At 31.9% G+C, this 14,880-nt stretch overlaps 1 protein-coding gene across 1 annotated transcript in view; it reads left to right on the top strand.

Annotated features, from left to right (window-relative positions):
* The first annotated feature begins 4,527 nt into the window (after positions 1–4,527).
* Positions 4,528–14,880, top strand: part of LOC118194900 (uncharacterized) — an 84,960-nt gene continuing 74,607 nt past the window's right edge. Inside the window, exon 1 of the mRNA XM_035366111.2 lies at positions 4,528–5,866. The gene's annotated coding sequence lies outside the window, so the exon portion shown is untranslated. The remainder of the gene's footprint in view (positions 5,867–14,880) is intronic.

The raw sequence follows: 14,880 nt of genomic DNA, 5'->3' as shown, positions 1-14,880 counted from the left end.
TTAAAAAAATCAATGAAATTTAAAGAAAAACCAACATAGTAGAGGAATTCAATCAACTTCAGTGCACTTCGTCAGGAGGAGGGACCTTGAAATAATTTGAAATCCCTCTTCCACAAAATTCCTTGCTTTTCTGAATCCAGAATTAGCCGATGAACCATTTCAATGTATTTTACTTATAATAGTTCATCCGAAAATTCTGGCCCCTTCCCAAAGCAAGGGAAAAAACTAAGTAAATTATAATTAGAATCTTTTACCTTAAATAAAGAGAATTATATTTAAAGAATTGAAAACGTAAGTGGAAAAAATAAATATTTCAGCAAAAAATTCAAATCGAAATTTTACCTTTAAAGAAATAGCACATAATACAAAAAATTTAAAACGTAAGTGAAATTTTAAAACTTTAGTTGAAAAGACAATTCATATCTTTAATTAAATTAATTTTCCTTGGAGATGATATATAAATACCTTTTCTAATAATAAATTATATATACATATATATGTGTAGCATTTTAATTGCGTAGGAGGAACCCCGTACCTTGAGTAGCTTGCAGTCTTAATGGCTGAGGGTTGAATGTGTACTGACGAAGATAGCAAAACTGGATTTTTACAAATCACCAATCTTTATATTTACGCATATCAAATCATTTTTAGTAGATACGATACTTCTGGATTATAAGCAATTACAATAATTTTTATGTACACAAGTAAAGGGATACGACGTCATTTTAGGCAAGTGGGCATACCAGCGTGCAGATGTTGGAAGGCGGAAGCTACGAAAAGGAATGACGTAGTTGTTTTGCAAAGGGTATTTATACTGAGTATGATGCATAAGTACAGCTAATCTGTGATTGGTTAATTTTAGGTTGTTATGTAACATGGAGAGATCTCGAATTTGGGAGAACAGATGAACTTAAGGGAAGAACACTAAAATTAGAATAGTTAATTATATATATAATTATATATATATCAGATTTAATATATTTAAAATGAAATAAAGATAAATTTATGTTGCCACAAAAATTTATCATGTCGCAAGAGAAACGTTATCAACTTTTCCAAATATAGAAATTATTTTTCCAGTATTATGTCTGCTTCAATTTCCAACTCATCCTGTCAAAGTTCTTTCTCTGCCTTAGCTACATAATAAGCACGACGTGAGAAGAAAACTTAAACAGTACGACACTATTATAGTTGGAAAAAGAAATATTAAATAAATAACACTGACGTTTCAAAAGTAACTGTTAAAGTGAATTCCAGCAAAAAATTTATAAATTTTATACTTAATAATAAATTTTTCTAACTTAAATATAGTATAACTTATAAAACGATTGAAAAAGGCTAAATATTTCAGGAAAAGTGTTGGAATATTTAGTCTTATTGTTACAACTTTCATTTTTATGCTTGATATTACAATAATTTTTATGTACACAAGTAAAGTAATTTACTCAAAATGTAATGTAACAAAGTTTAAAAATAAAAACATTTAATCATTATTTTATTAAAATATTAATGTAAAGAAATTCAATTCTCTTCTTTTGTTTTATTATATTAAGCTCTAATTCTGTGTCTAACATTCAGGTATGCAAACATTTTCTCAGAAGCTCCTTAAATTTTACTACCAGAAGCTCTCGGCTGCTTTAATCCTCACCTGCCCATTAGTATATAATCCTTTTGATCCCTTCAGCAAGAAATTTGGATTTTTCTGTTTAAAAAATTCGGTGAAAAACCAGTATTTTCTCATCCATGCTTTATATGCCTCTGTAAACTGGTTTTGAGCTTTATATTCATTGGATGTTCGGATTTGGCTTTTTTCTTTCTTTGTAAAGTATTACGACACTAAATACTATGCGCATAAGTTTGAAAACCTGTACAATTTGGATAGCTAGCTTGAACTTGAAACAACTCAGATAAAATGAATTTTTGCTTAAACCTTGTAAGATCAAGAATTTCCATATAAAGCATATTTCTTTAGAATTTTTTTAAATTATATATTTTAACTTAACGATTTAGATAGAGTAGGATCTATTCGTGTAGATAAACTTTAATTTAATGTGATTATATATACATATTTTTTAAAGTTACTTAGCCACAAGAGGTGGTTAAACTGTCAGCACCGAGTGACTGGATTTTCTGTTCCGTTTAATGAAAAGGTTGTTATAACCTTCGTCTGCAGTCCTTTGTTTTTTCAAGACACAGCGAGAATTTGCTACTCCGTCTTTCAGTAGGTTCGACAGTTTATGTTTCCAAAACACTGAAAAACTCTACAATACAAATATTAATGGAGTTCATCATTAATGCAGATATTATTATATACATTCAATGAGGAGCAATATTGATTACTAACCTTATTTTGTTTTACAATTTTTTACAGAATATGTTTTACAAAGTTTTGCTTATTTATATTATGCAATTTTCTTAATTTAAAATTTTATTTTTTATTTATTTGTGTATGTGGGATGCTATCGATTATTTTTACCATTAGAATTTTATAGTGGTAAGAATTATAGTAAATATTATTATTTACTATTTTACAAATGTTTTACTATTTTACAAAAAACAATTTTTTACAGAATGTGTTTTGCAAAGTTTTGCTTAGTTACATTATGCAATTTTTTATTTATTTGTGTGTGTGATGCTATCGATTATTGTTATCTTTAGAATTTTATAGTGGTAAGAATTATAGTAAATATTATTATTTACTATTTTACAAATGTTTAATTTACCATTCTGATTATAGCAATGCATTCTTTGCTCTCACTAGAAAATTTTTGGCCAGATGGCTTTTTGTTTCACTTTCATGCTAGATTTTAGTGGGATGGGTCTTAATGTTTCTTAGTTAGCTAGTTAGCCCTAATATACTTGATCTTTATATGACATAAAATGAAAAATGTTCCTTGCACTCATGGATTTCAGTTATAAAAAAGAATCTGTCATGCTATGCTTGCATCCATCTCAACATTTCTCAAAACCTGTATATAAGTTAACAAAGTATTTTTTCCAGGAAGAATAAACTTAATTAATTTGATTAGAACTGATATTTTGATAATAAGCTTCTGATATCTTTCTTCTGATAATTCTGTAATCAGAGAAGAGTAGTCAGAGTTCCAAGCTCTGGGATGAATGCCTAGATTTTCTAAACGAAGTGTTTATAAAGCGTGATCTGATTGCTGAGCCATGAAAACTATTTTCCATTTTTCTTAACTTCCCTTGCATCTCAAAATCCTGCAAGTATTCTTCTTTGACGAGAATAAAATATTTCAGCATTTTAACAAATTTAAACAAATTTCAACCATTGGATCATTTTTTTGGGTAAATTTAATGAGCGAACTCTGTTCCGTCTTTTGCTTTGAATTTTGCTTTCGAAGAGATGGTGAGAGAAAAGAAGTGACTTGTAGTATTCTTAATACTGATTCCTTAATTTTGTGAGCTTCATTTTAAAATTTCCTCAAATTTACATTTCTGTGCAAAAGTCATGAGCACTTGCCGTAGACTACCCATCTGAAGACACTTGAGTTGCTTGTTTCGTTTTTGAAAGGGCAGCTCATTTTTTAAATTTTCAATGGGGAGTACATGGTAATTTTAAATTACTTAAAAGTTTTATAGATTAATATGCAACTAACTGAAAATTAACTTATTATACCGCAAAGATCTAGTTTTAAATTTTGTAACAGTTTTACAGAAAGCATGATGACTCAAGTTTAAATCCATATTTCAGACAGATGTGTAATAGCCCATTATTTTCCTAAACGAACTGTAATAGATTTGTTATTCCACAAAAAATACGGAAGGAATTCAGAAATTATTAAAAGGGCTTGCTAGATTTTATAACTTCCTCTTGAAAATTCTGGTTTCGACATCAGAATAAAATGAATTTTATGCTTCGACATCACCACCAGTGGCGATATGAGACTTCTAATTACCGAATCATAAGGAACTCAGGGAGAAGTTAAAATATGCAGTCGTTTAGTCCCTATTCTGCACCGAGGATATATAATTAAATAACTGATTTTTTGGGCATAATTATCAATGGCCATGCCAAATTTCTAAATTTAAGAATTGTTAGAAAGTTTCCAGCAAACTCTAAGGTAATCGAAATGTATGTAAATTTGTTCCTCTAAAATTAAACTGAATGAAATAATTTAACATACAGCACGTACAAAACTGAAGATTTTTCTCATTTAAGATTAATATTTATGAAATCATTTCCATAACTTGTTAGAGTACTAAAACAGGAGCATCATGCGTATATTTAAAGGTGAAATGGCCATTAGATAGACTTTTGAATGTAATGTCTCCATAAAATAGACGATATGACATACATTTTGTTTTCCGCAAGTTCTGACCTAGAAAGGCACGTGAGGAAGCACGAGACATCAAATAATCCAAACACACAAAACGTAACGTTACGATGCAACTAGTTCCTCATAGTAATTTCTTTTTCTAAAGGAACTGTTCTGATTCCGAGCTGAGAACAGCTGAGCCCAAATTACACAGAAAGCGATTTAAGTAGAATCAAGGACATCAAAGTAAGACGAGGAAGTCTATGTGGCTTCCAGGTAGCCTTCTTATCATGCATGAGCAGGTAATCATGCATTTCCGCAATTTCAATTACGTGACCATAGCCTCTGTTTCAGCTACATCTCATCCTATCTGAACACTAGTTACATTTTATAGAACTTTCTTCGTGTTTATTCCGTTTCTTCAGAGGCGCAACTGATAGTACGGCTGACCTAAAAAGAAAACAAACAATAAACACTATCCATAATCAATATTTTTTAATTTTCTCTTCCCGGAACGCATTTTTTTCCATCTACCAAAGCAGGACTGGAAACTATTTTAAAATATTTCTAGGCTTATCCGATCCATAGTCATAAAATTGATACTCAGCCGATTCTCGCTAGGTTTTCTTTTTCTTCTCTAGTGACCTACAAAATTTGGCGTGACGTTGTGATTACGATGGCCCACTATTGGGCGATCCCGTGGACTGTGGGGTTAACACGAGAGGGAAATAGTATTCCTTGTTGTCGAAAACTCTCTGGTGCGTGTCCTGTGGGCTAAGTGGAAAGATTTTCACTTTCACTCAACCTTCGACGGCAGAGGAAAGTGGTTTCGAATCTTGTTATTTCAGTTTCGTCGTTTGAGGTTGCACTTGAGGAAACGTCAGGAACAGTTGTTTTGTTTTCAATTCGTAAGCTGGAACCACTTGCGGCTGCATAATACTGCATAATACGGATTATTTATTTTCCTACGTTTTGTTTATGTGCGTCAGGGTTACAATTCAGTGCAAAGTTTGCTACACTGACTGAAATTTTACTGAAATTAATATCGAATGCAAAACGATGTGTCTTACTATAATGCAATAATCCTGTATTATCGACTTGGTGCCAAAGAACTCAGTATAACAGAGAACAGTTGTTTGGATACCGCTCTATTTTCTAATACTTAATCTGTGAAATACCAATCTAAGTCCCTGAAAAATTCATGTGCAAAGGAACATCTTTTATTCAGAGTTTATTTGAGACAAGAATTCATTATTTTACGTTCTAAATAATGCATAGTGAAAAAATTGCTTTTAAATTCTGGTTTATATACGGAAGTTTATTGAACTACCACATTTTTCAGAATTAATTTCTGGAAGCTAAAAGCTGAATGTTCCCAGCTTTTCTTTAGTTTAAATAAAAAATAAAAAACTGCAACTGAAGCTCTCAAATTTTAAATTGCACGAATGACAACTGTTATGAAATCAAGAATGCTTTCTCTCCTAAGTTATTTGTTTCACTGAAGGAAATGCTGAATGCGTTTCTTTATCATCAAACTTATTTAACGAATTTAGATGCAAATTTATGTGGATTGATTCTAATTTTAGGTAAGTACTCAGTTTTTCTTTACTATTTTAATAAGCCTTAGAAATGTTATTTGTATTATGCTAGAAGTATTCAAATGTTCTAGCAAAATTGTCTAAAATTATCAAGTCACCGAATTTTATAGTTGTACCGAAGTTAATAATTTTTTATTTTTAAAATAACCTTTCTGGGAAAAGGCGGCATATGACACTCGTTTAATGAAATTCTGTCATTTTGATGTTCTTGCACCTGATGTTGTAAAAATGTTTGCTATTTAAAATATTCGACTCTGAAATTTTTAATGAGAAAATATAAGAAAGAATGATGACTCTGGAAAAAGGGGAAATTGCATTTTATCAAACTCTTTTAAATAGAGAATAGTTTAAATATATAAAAGAGCAGTTGCTTATTTGAAATATTCCGTTACTTAAGCTGTGGAAATTAAGTCTGAATTGAAAGCTAAATCAAAATCGAAACAACTGATGATGCATATTAAAGGATAATATTCATGCAATGTATCTCTGGAGTTGTCAGCATTTATGTTGCATCTATTCACTTTCGTGCGTTAAATGTAGTCTGATGGCTTACAGACTACGTATTGCGTATGTTAAATTTACGTATGTTGAATTTGCGTATGTTAAATGTACCAGGTGAAGATGAAAATCATTCTGAGCCATATATGATAAGTTTATGGGTATTTATAATTTCCTCTTATTATAGGTCTAAATTCCGAACAGGACGATAAAACTGCGATTTTTGTTCTATGTGTTTTAGCCCCTTTAATAATTAATGTCTTTTACTCAAATGTAATCGGAAGATGCTCACTGTTACATAACACATCGATAAATCATTATATCGACATATTAAAAACACGAGTTAAATCTTTATACTTCAGTTTGAAGAGCAATAATATTCCATAAATCCTGATTAGGAAAACTAAAATATGTAAAACGGTGAATCTAAGCTCATGAAGAGTTAAGCAGTAATTAATAATCTGTTAAGTTAAAATACGTTACTGCGGCAGATTCAAGTGCTTTCTTGTAGTTTCCTCACAGGTGATTTGAGATGTGAAAATTTTCGGCGGGTAAATAAATGTTCAATTTGCTTTTGGAATCTAAAATTCACCCGATCTATTTGCTGAGCTTCTGTTAGATGTGACCCCATTACCAACTTCTATTGAATTCTATCCACTTGAATTAACGGACTTGGAATAAATGAGTGAAAGATCAGTTACGGTGTACCATAGCAAAATAATTCTGTTTAATACATGAATCTCGCAGAGCTCAGTGAGATTATAAAGCCAATACCGCAATCAAATTCGTCTTCACGTGTTGCCTCGGATGGTTACTGACGAGAAATTATTCCTTATTGCGAGCAAGATAATTTTAAGGTTGTGCTACTCCAAACTTTTACGTGCTACTGTAAAAGTGCGCTTGAGATTACATATTTAAGAGCTTGTACACATTTCATTAATTTCTCTCAAACCGTAAAAGAAAAGATACAAAAAATTCTTACTTTATATAACAGCTTCTTGGTATTCCTAATCTTAATTGTTTAGATCTAAAAGGATACTGAAAATAGACAAAATCAAATTTTACTGAAGCGTAAAATTTTCTGAGTTCCATGGCCACTTTTATTTACGCATGATACTTGTTTCTAATTAATGTACATTTCAGAATTTAAAATATTTTTGCTGTCTTGTATTCTTTAATGACCCACAAAACATTCTTATGATTTGTAGGTTATGAAAACAAACCATAAAGAATACCGTTATAAGAATCAAGTTAAAAAAAAACTTATGTAAAGAAAGAAATGGATATAAATAATGGACAAATGGATATAAATAAGCGTTGTTTTACAAAGGATTAAATGAGTTTTATTAGAATTTTAGAGTTGCATTATAATTCTCTGAAAAAAATTTACTTCATTGTTGTATGGCAAGTAAACTCTGTATTACCTCTGTTGTGAAGCTTTCTGATTTAAGTCCTTCCAGTTGTCTCCTTTCTCGTCTTTTAACGACAATTAACAAATTATTCGACAGGTATTGAAAGTAACATTTGGTATTGAAACTACCTTAAATGGAACATCGTCAGTCTTTCGTATTTAAATCGAACGTCTTTATTACATCTAGAAGTCGAATGTTTTTTCTATGTTCATATCCTCACTTAAATTCTGATGCACTCGCAATAATATTTTCTTAATTATTTCGTAATTTCTTTTGATTTTCTCTTTGTCAGCTAACGAAAGGATTAGCTGTTGCACACGATGTGCTTCCTGGTTTAGCTCCCAGAGAAGAGCTAGCCGAATGGGATTTTCGTGAGTTTTTTTTTTTTTTTTCAGGGTGTATAATATGAATAAAAGCCACATTTCCCTGTAAGTCCTCTTTAAGGGCATGTTAAGGCAGATGTTGCTCATGGACTTTCCCCATAATCAATTTATCAGCCAACTTTCTTTCTAAAGCTCAATAGCTTGAAAGCTGTTTATCAATGAAATAGAAAATGAATTGCCCTGTGAATAGCTTTAAATCCAGTAGTCTGAATTTGTAGTCATTAGTATTACATAATTCCTTCACGCACACAAAGCGAAACATTTTTAGCTGTGTTTGGTAAGTGTTTCTGGAGAAATTGTGAAAATCATTACTTCAAAAAATATGAAGCAAAAGCTGAGAGTTATCTGACGTTTCCTCTAGAACAGGGGATCTCAAGCGGTGGTACGCAAGAGAAAAATAGGTGGTACGCAAAGAAGCAAAGTATTTTTAGTCCGAAGGGATTTGAGTCCCGAAGGACTATTACTTTCGTTTTGGCATTTTGCGTCGGACTCCTATAAATGTCAATTCACTTTTCAAACTGTTGCCACAAAATGTTAGACTCCTGCATTATATTTGAAGAAATTAAATAACGAAAAATCTGCATAAATGTATGTATATTTCTCGCATTGTGATAAAACAACGGTATCTAGAACCATATCATTTTGAATGACGTAATCCTACTGCGAATATGGGCATCTGAAATCCCAAATTTGAAATTTGTAATTTATTTTATTATCGATTTCATATTTTGTAAAACTTTAACGAATTTTTGAGTAACAAACTCAACGATTTAAAAGCGAGCAATGGCAACACTCTACGGGGGAAAAAACCCTTTTTATCTCCAGCGCGTCGAACTGTGTATCGGAAATTCTAAAGATATGCTCATTTTAAAATTATTTTGCGACATTACTATTGAACTAAATTTGATGGTTTAAGTGCAAAGAACGTGATATTTAATAAATAAAGGTAACACACAAAACGTTAAAAAAACGCCTCTTTGGACGTAATTTAAAATCCGAAACATTTCAGATTTTTTTTTCTTTCTTAATTTTTAACTATTAAATTCAAAAATTAAAACTCGAACATCCTGATTGAGTTTTTCCTCTATCACTCGTAAATTTATGCAATCAAGAGGCGTGGTGGTAGTAGTACTTTGTAGAGGCGGTACTAAAGGTTTTCAATTTTTGTTTAGATGGTACGCGTTAGTCAAAAGGTTGAGAACCGCCTGCTCTAGAAGTCTATACATAAGGTGAACTGCAGTAACTCCGTAACGTATCATAAGAAAGAAAACGAACTTTACGGTGCTGTATGAAGAACGCATGTTAAACACACTGAATTCATATTGCGGGTTTCTTTGCAGCCATTTTTTCAAAATTAATTAAATTCTATTAAATAATACTACGGTTTTATTGTTTTGATTTCAATAATTTGAGTTTTTGATGTTGAATGACTTTAGGATGATTTGCGACTGATTGCATTTTTCTGGAGATATATTAATTCTGAGATCATGAAACGAAGTTCTGATGTGTATTTCATCGGTGCATCGTTCTAAGTTGAGATTGCACTCCTTGCAAATAACGGAATACTTCTGATGCTGTTCCTTCGATTTTTTTTTTTTTTTTTTGCTTGCTACCCTTATTTGATAAAAGTTAATAAAACTCCCTTTTTGATAAACTCACTTTTAATGATTCATTTGGCTTACTTTTCTATACATACTAATATAAAATCAAAAATTAATAAAAATTTAATACATAAATAATTTTAACTCTTAAAATATTAAATGCTCATAAACAAACACATTTTTTTAGTATTAGGGATAAATATTTTTTACTAATTTCTTTTACTAACTATTTTGAATTAGTTTGGTTAGCATTTTCTGATAGAGCCAAAACACAAATTTAGCTCAGAATTTAGTTTATTTCACATCTTGGCTTTAAAAAAATTGCATTGTTCTAGTATACTTTCATCATTTATTGAGTGATCGATATTCGAGGTATTTATTCCGACTCAGTTTGTTATAACCGCATACTGCATATTTTACTTCTACGAGTTAAAAATTTACTTATTTATTTTGAATGGTCCACGTATCTTGCTTTGAAGACTTATATAGAATATTGCCGTTTATTAAGATTTTGCCCGTGACTATTGCATATATTTTCACTTACTTTTCTTTCCTCAAATTATTTCATTGTAGTTTAGTAGTGAGGCCAGTTCAAAAGATAAATTAGTTGCTCGACAACGTGCAAACGGTAGCTATATCAGGATAATTATACATCCAAAAATGTACAGATATGGCAATAAGAACATCTTGTATCAACTACATTAATCACAGAAATGCTTCTTAAACAGCTGGTTCTCACGAAGACCGAATTCAAATTGTAAGGAATTATCGCCTCCCTCTCCGCTTGTAAGTGGTTAGCACGTCCAGATGGCAAACTGGAAAATCCACGTTCAAATTCCGACAAAGTTACAGCTAATTTTTTATATTCCTGGTGCGAAGTATCTAGTAGTCTTTATTATGGTACCCGAACTAAAAATATGACGGTCCATAACTCGTCTCTACTTAGAATTGGTCAAATGTTTCTCGTGCTTCTTCCTAGTTCCCTTTAAGTGGAGAAGAGTACAATTAATTATCACTTTTTCTCGTCGCATGCTGTTGGGGTATTAATGGTTAACATCCAGCTGGCAAACTGCGAGATCTGTGGTTCGAATCCCATCGAGGACGCATTTGATTTATTTTTAATTTATCATGTTTTCGGGCTTCGAAAATTCTAATATTCTGCAAGAAATAGTTTAGTTACATTAATCAAAATTTAATACTCAAATCAATTTTATTCAGTATAAAAGTAAAACTATTTATTGCTTATATGAATATAACTGCTTATTAATGATTTAAAAATACACACAAAAATATATTCCTACTATGAGTGCTAATTATTTCAAATTTCTTCATTAAATAATTTTAATTAGTTAGCATTTCCTAACACAGCCAATATCAGAAAACTATGCCATCGACGAAATTTCAACAGTGTAGTCACATACTATATCATCTAAAATTGTAACTAAAAAATGTGCCTCTTTATCCGTAGATTAAATTATCATTGTTAATTATCATGGCCTAGGTTTTACACAACTGTGTCTCGTTCTTCTTTCTATCCTCCCTTTATGTAAGAGACAACGTAAGGAATTTTTACATCTCTCCTATCGTGCTATAAATGATAGCACATCCAGCTAGCAAAGCGGAAGATCGTATTATCACTAATAAGCAATTAATAACGTATTATTTAATACAAACGTTTTTGAATCATAAAGAAAATTCTTCATATCTTGATACCTGGAATCCTGTAATTCGTTACATATATGATGTAAATTATCGGAAAAAGGTTCTTTTTTAAGTATAAAAAAGTACAATTCTGTGTACTCGAAAGTCTTAAATACGACGCAGGGATTTAATTGTACATTTGTATTTGATTACTAAAAAGCAGTTCCCAAATTTAACCTGTCTGCTACACTTTAAAACTTCTTTCGCTCATATAATAATTATTTGATAGAAGAAACATTTTACGATGTAGCTTTTTCGTGACATCAGTGCAGAAAATGCAAGATGTTTTCGTGACTTTCAGGCCCACCAGCGGCCGAGCGGTAAAGTCGCTGAACACTGGTAGTTCGGTCCGAGGTTCGAGTCCCGCGAACGGGCTGGCTGCATGGGTGTTTTCGTGGTTTTCCCCATGTGTAACGTGTATACGAGCCAGTTTCCCTTAGAAAGTCCTCCACGAAGGCATCCCTCCCCTTAGGCAGATAGCCCTAGTGTGCTTTGCCATAATCTCAATAAACCAAACCAAACCTTTTCGTGACTTTCAGAACAGAAAATAAAACACTGAAGCTTGCTTTTGTAAACAATTATTTTTATCGGTTTTAAACATCATTGGTTAAACAACAGAGTTTAAACAATAGAGGTTTGTTGCATTTTCAAATCGTTTCATTTCTGTAGTAATTGTGTCAAAGCTAGATTCTCTGTATTTTCTTTTTTCACCCTTACATCCATGCTAATATATTACTTAAAACCATTCAAGTAATTCTCACTAAACATTTCCAAGCGTTTAGTCGTATCTAAATAAACCAATAATCTGAAGTTTGAAGTTCATTTTTATTATTTTTGGTACAAAATTAGAGCAATCGTTACTTTTGTGTGTGTGTTTTTTTAAAACAATTTACTGTCATCTCTTGGATAAATTTTGAAGAGAATGTAGCTGACTGAAAGGTTTTGGCATTCAGAATCAGATGACTCTACAGGTCCTATATTTTTTCTTTTGCTGATCAGTCAATAATATAGTTGTTCAGTCAATAATTGCTAGTCACAGATTTTCATCGAATCTTGAAACGGACATGAGAATTCTACAGTGGATTAAAATCGTAGCTTTCAAATGAGGCTCAAACTTAGGACTTCGTTATCTGTTAAACTGCGCTATCAGTTCACCGCTGAAGCTTGAAAGCGATCTTTCCTCTTCTCACTCTTCATTAGTATATAATGTAGATAAAGTCACCGATCGTGACTAAGAGAGATACGTTGTGCCTGCAGTTAGCCAAGGCCATGGGCACCATGTATGTGATAGACAATATAAGCCTGCTCAGCTCCATCCTAGTTTTTATGTAGAACACCCCGTATCCGAAGGTCTCCTACCCTTTTTTTTCCCTCTTATCAGCAACCTCTCGAAAGAGGCATTATCAAAGTAAATGTGTAAAAAATGCGTGTCTAGAAAGAAAATGGTAAATCCGTACTTGAACCCAAATGCTTTCTTTATTTTTGTTGAAAGTGTATTAGGTATTTCTCCCGCTTTCCTAGCATGCCTTCGTGATATAATAGCCAGCACACTCGGCACGTATTCTAGATGTCCGTGGTTCGAGTCCCGACAAGGGCATTGCTCATTTTTTCATCTCTTCTGCTTAAAAAAAAAAAAAAAAAAAAAAAAAAATTCCTAATGTCTCTACAGTGGCGTCCGAACTAAAAAAGGTGGTGGAGGATGATTCTTCACCACTAGGATTTGGCCACTGGGTCCCCTACTGCCCAGTCGCCCTTTAAGAGGGGGTTATATAAGGTATTTTCCCCGCCTTCTTAGCATTCTTTCATGGTGTAATAGCCAGTGCACTCAGCGCGTATTCTAGAGATCCGTGGTTCGAGTCCCGGCCAGGGCGTTGCTCATTTTTCATCTCTCCCACTTCAAAAAATTCCTAATGTCTCTGCAACTGTTTCCAAAATTCCTAAATTAACTAAAACAGCTTTTTCTTCAATCGTTAAATAAGGTAATTCAGATTTTCTCTTAGAAAGTTTTTCGAAATTAAATGAAACATAGACCACGCCTGGTGTTTTAAGAATTTCAGTCAATAGAAAAGATGCATAACTAACAAAACTTTCGCGCAGACCTAATCGCATATGAAGTTCTGTTTAATTTTTCAGTGACCTATAACTGTTTCCTTTTCGAAGGTTAAATCAATAATGTAAGTTAAATATTAAAACAAAAATTTGATTCCAGTAATTAAGAAGAACATCTGGCGTAAAAGGTGCGATAACTTTCGTTCTATTGAGAATAAAGACCGTGAAGTTCACATTAATTAAAGTATTCTCTCTTTATTCAGATTAAAAATCTGCTAGAACACTCCTGGGATTCCCAGACAACTGCAGCATAATTCGAAACAGCGAATGTTTTCCCTATTATTTATTACTGGGAAGGTTTGGAACTCAAAAGAAGTTTTGACTTAAACGGAAACTGGAAATAACCGGATGTGGGAATCGAAATTGTTGCGTTTCAGTATTTTTACTATACATTATCACATCACATAAACAAAAATGATGTCTCTGTGCTAAACGGCCCTGCACGGTGCTAAACGGTCTGCTTTCAATCTGTCTCTTAACTCTTACTGTTCACAAAAAAGTTCAAGCTACCAATACGGCTACAGCTACGAATAAGAGTTATATAATTTACTTAACAGATAGAATTTATTTGTTATGAGAAGCATAGGTAAAATGCTTTTGGTGCAACTTAATTTGCATTTTACATTTTGAGAACTTTGTTAGATCAATGAAATGCCCCGACTCTTGGGGAAAATAATATAGTTTTCTTCTTTCCCTTCGATCAAACAATTAAGTAAGACAGTGCGAATTATATGTTTCAAATAAGAGTAATTTAGATTTATTATTCAGTCCCCATTTGCTCTTTAAAATACTGTAAAAAAGGAAGAGATGAAAATTTTTAAGGTATTTATGCCTTTATATTAAATACAAATAAAGCTTTATGAAATTATTATAAACCTTAAAGTTATCATCCAGAGTACGAATTTGGAACAGATATCTCTTATATTTATTCTATGTTTTCTGCATTCATCTTTAATATTCGTGAAGAGTTGAAAATTCGCTTACTACGCATCGGATTTTCACGCAGGCTAATAAAAGTTTTAAAGACGTCAACTCTGACAAATGTCTCTCTCAATACTTTCAGCTCTGAATATCAATATCATAACAATCAAGACGGTAAACATTTTATCAGAAGGGATAATCAAGTGTTCTTTCTCTTAAAAAATTTCCCAAGGTCACAAAACCCCGCTCATTTTACCTGCTTATTCTCAATTCCACTATGTAAAAATTAACAGTCATGCAAATCACGATGATATTAAGATAAATTATATAGAGATACTATTTTTTACTATTATTTTGCATTTAAGAAAACAATTTTT

The sequence above is a fragment of the Stegodyphus dumicola genome, chromosome X2, assembly GCF_044657685.1.
Source record: "Stegodyphus dumicola isolate Sdum_Otavi_A_Nest chromosome X2, ASM4465768v1".
Taxonomy (NCBI): domain Eukaryota; kingdom Metazoa; phylum Arthropoda; class Arachnida; order Araneae; family Eresidae; genus Stegodyphus; species Stegodyphus dumicola.
The sequence above is the reverse complement of the archived record's forward strand: the minus strand, read 5'-3'. Positions and strand labels throughout refer to the sequence as shown.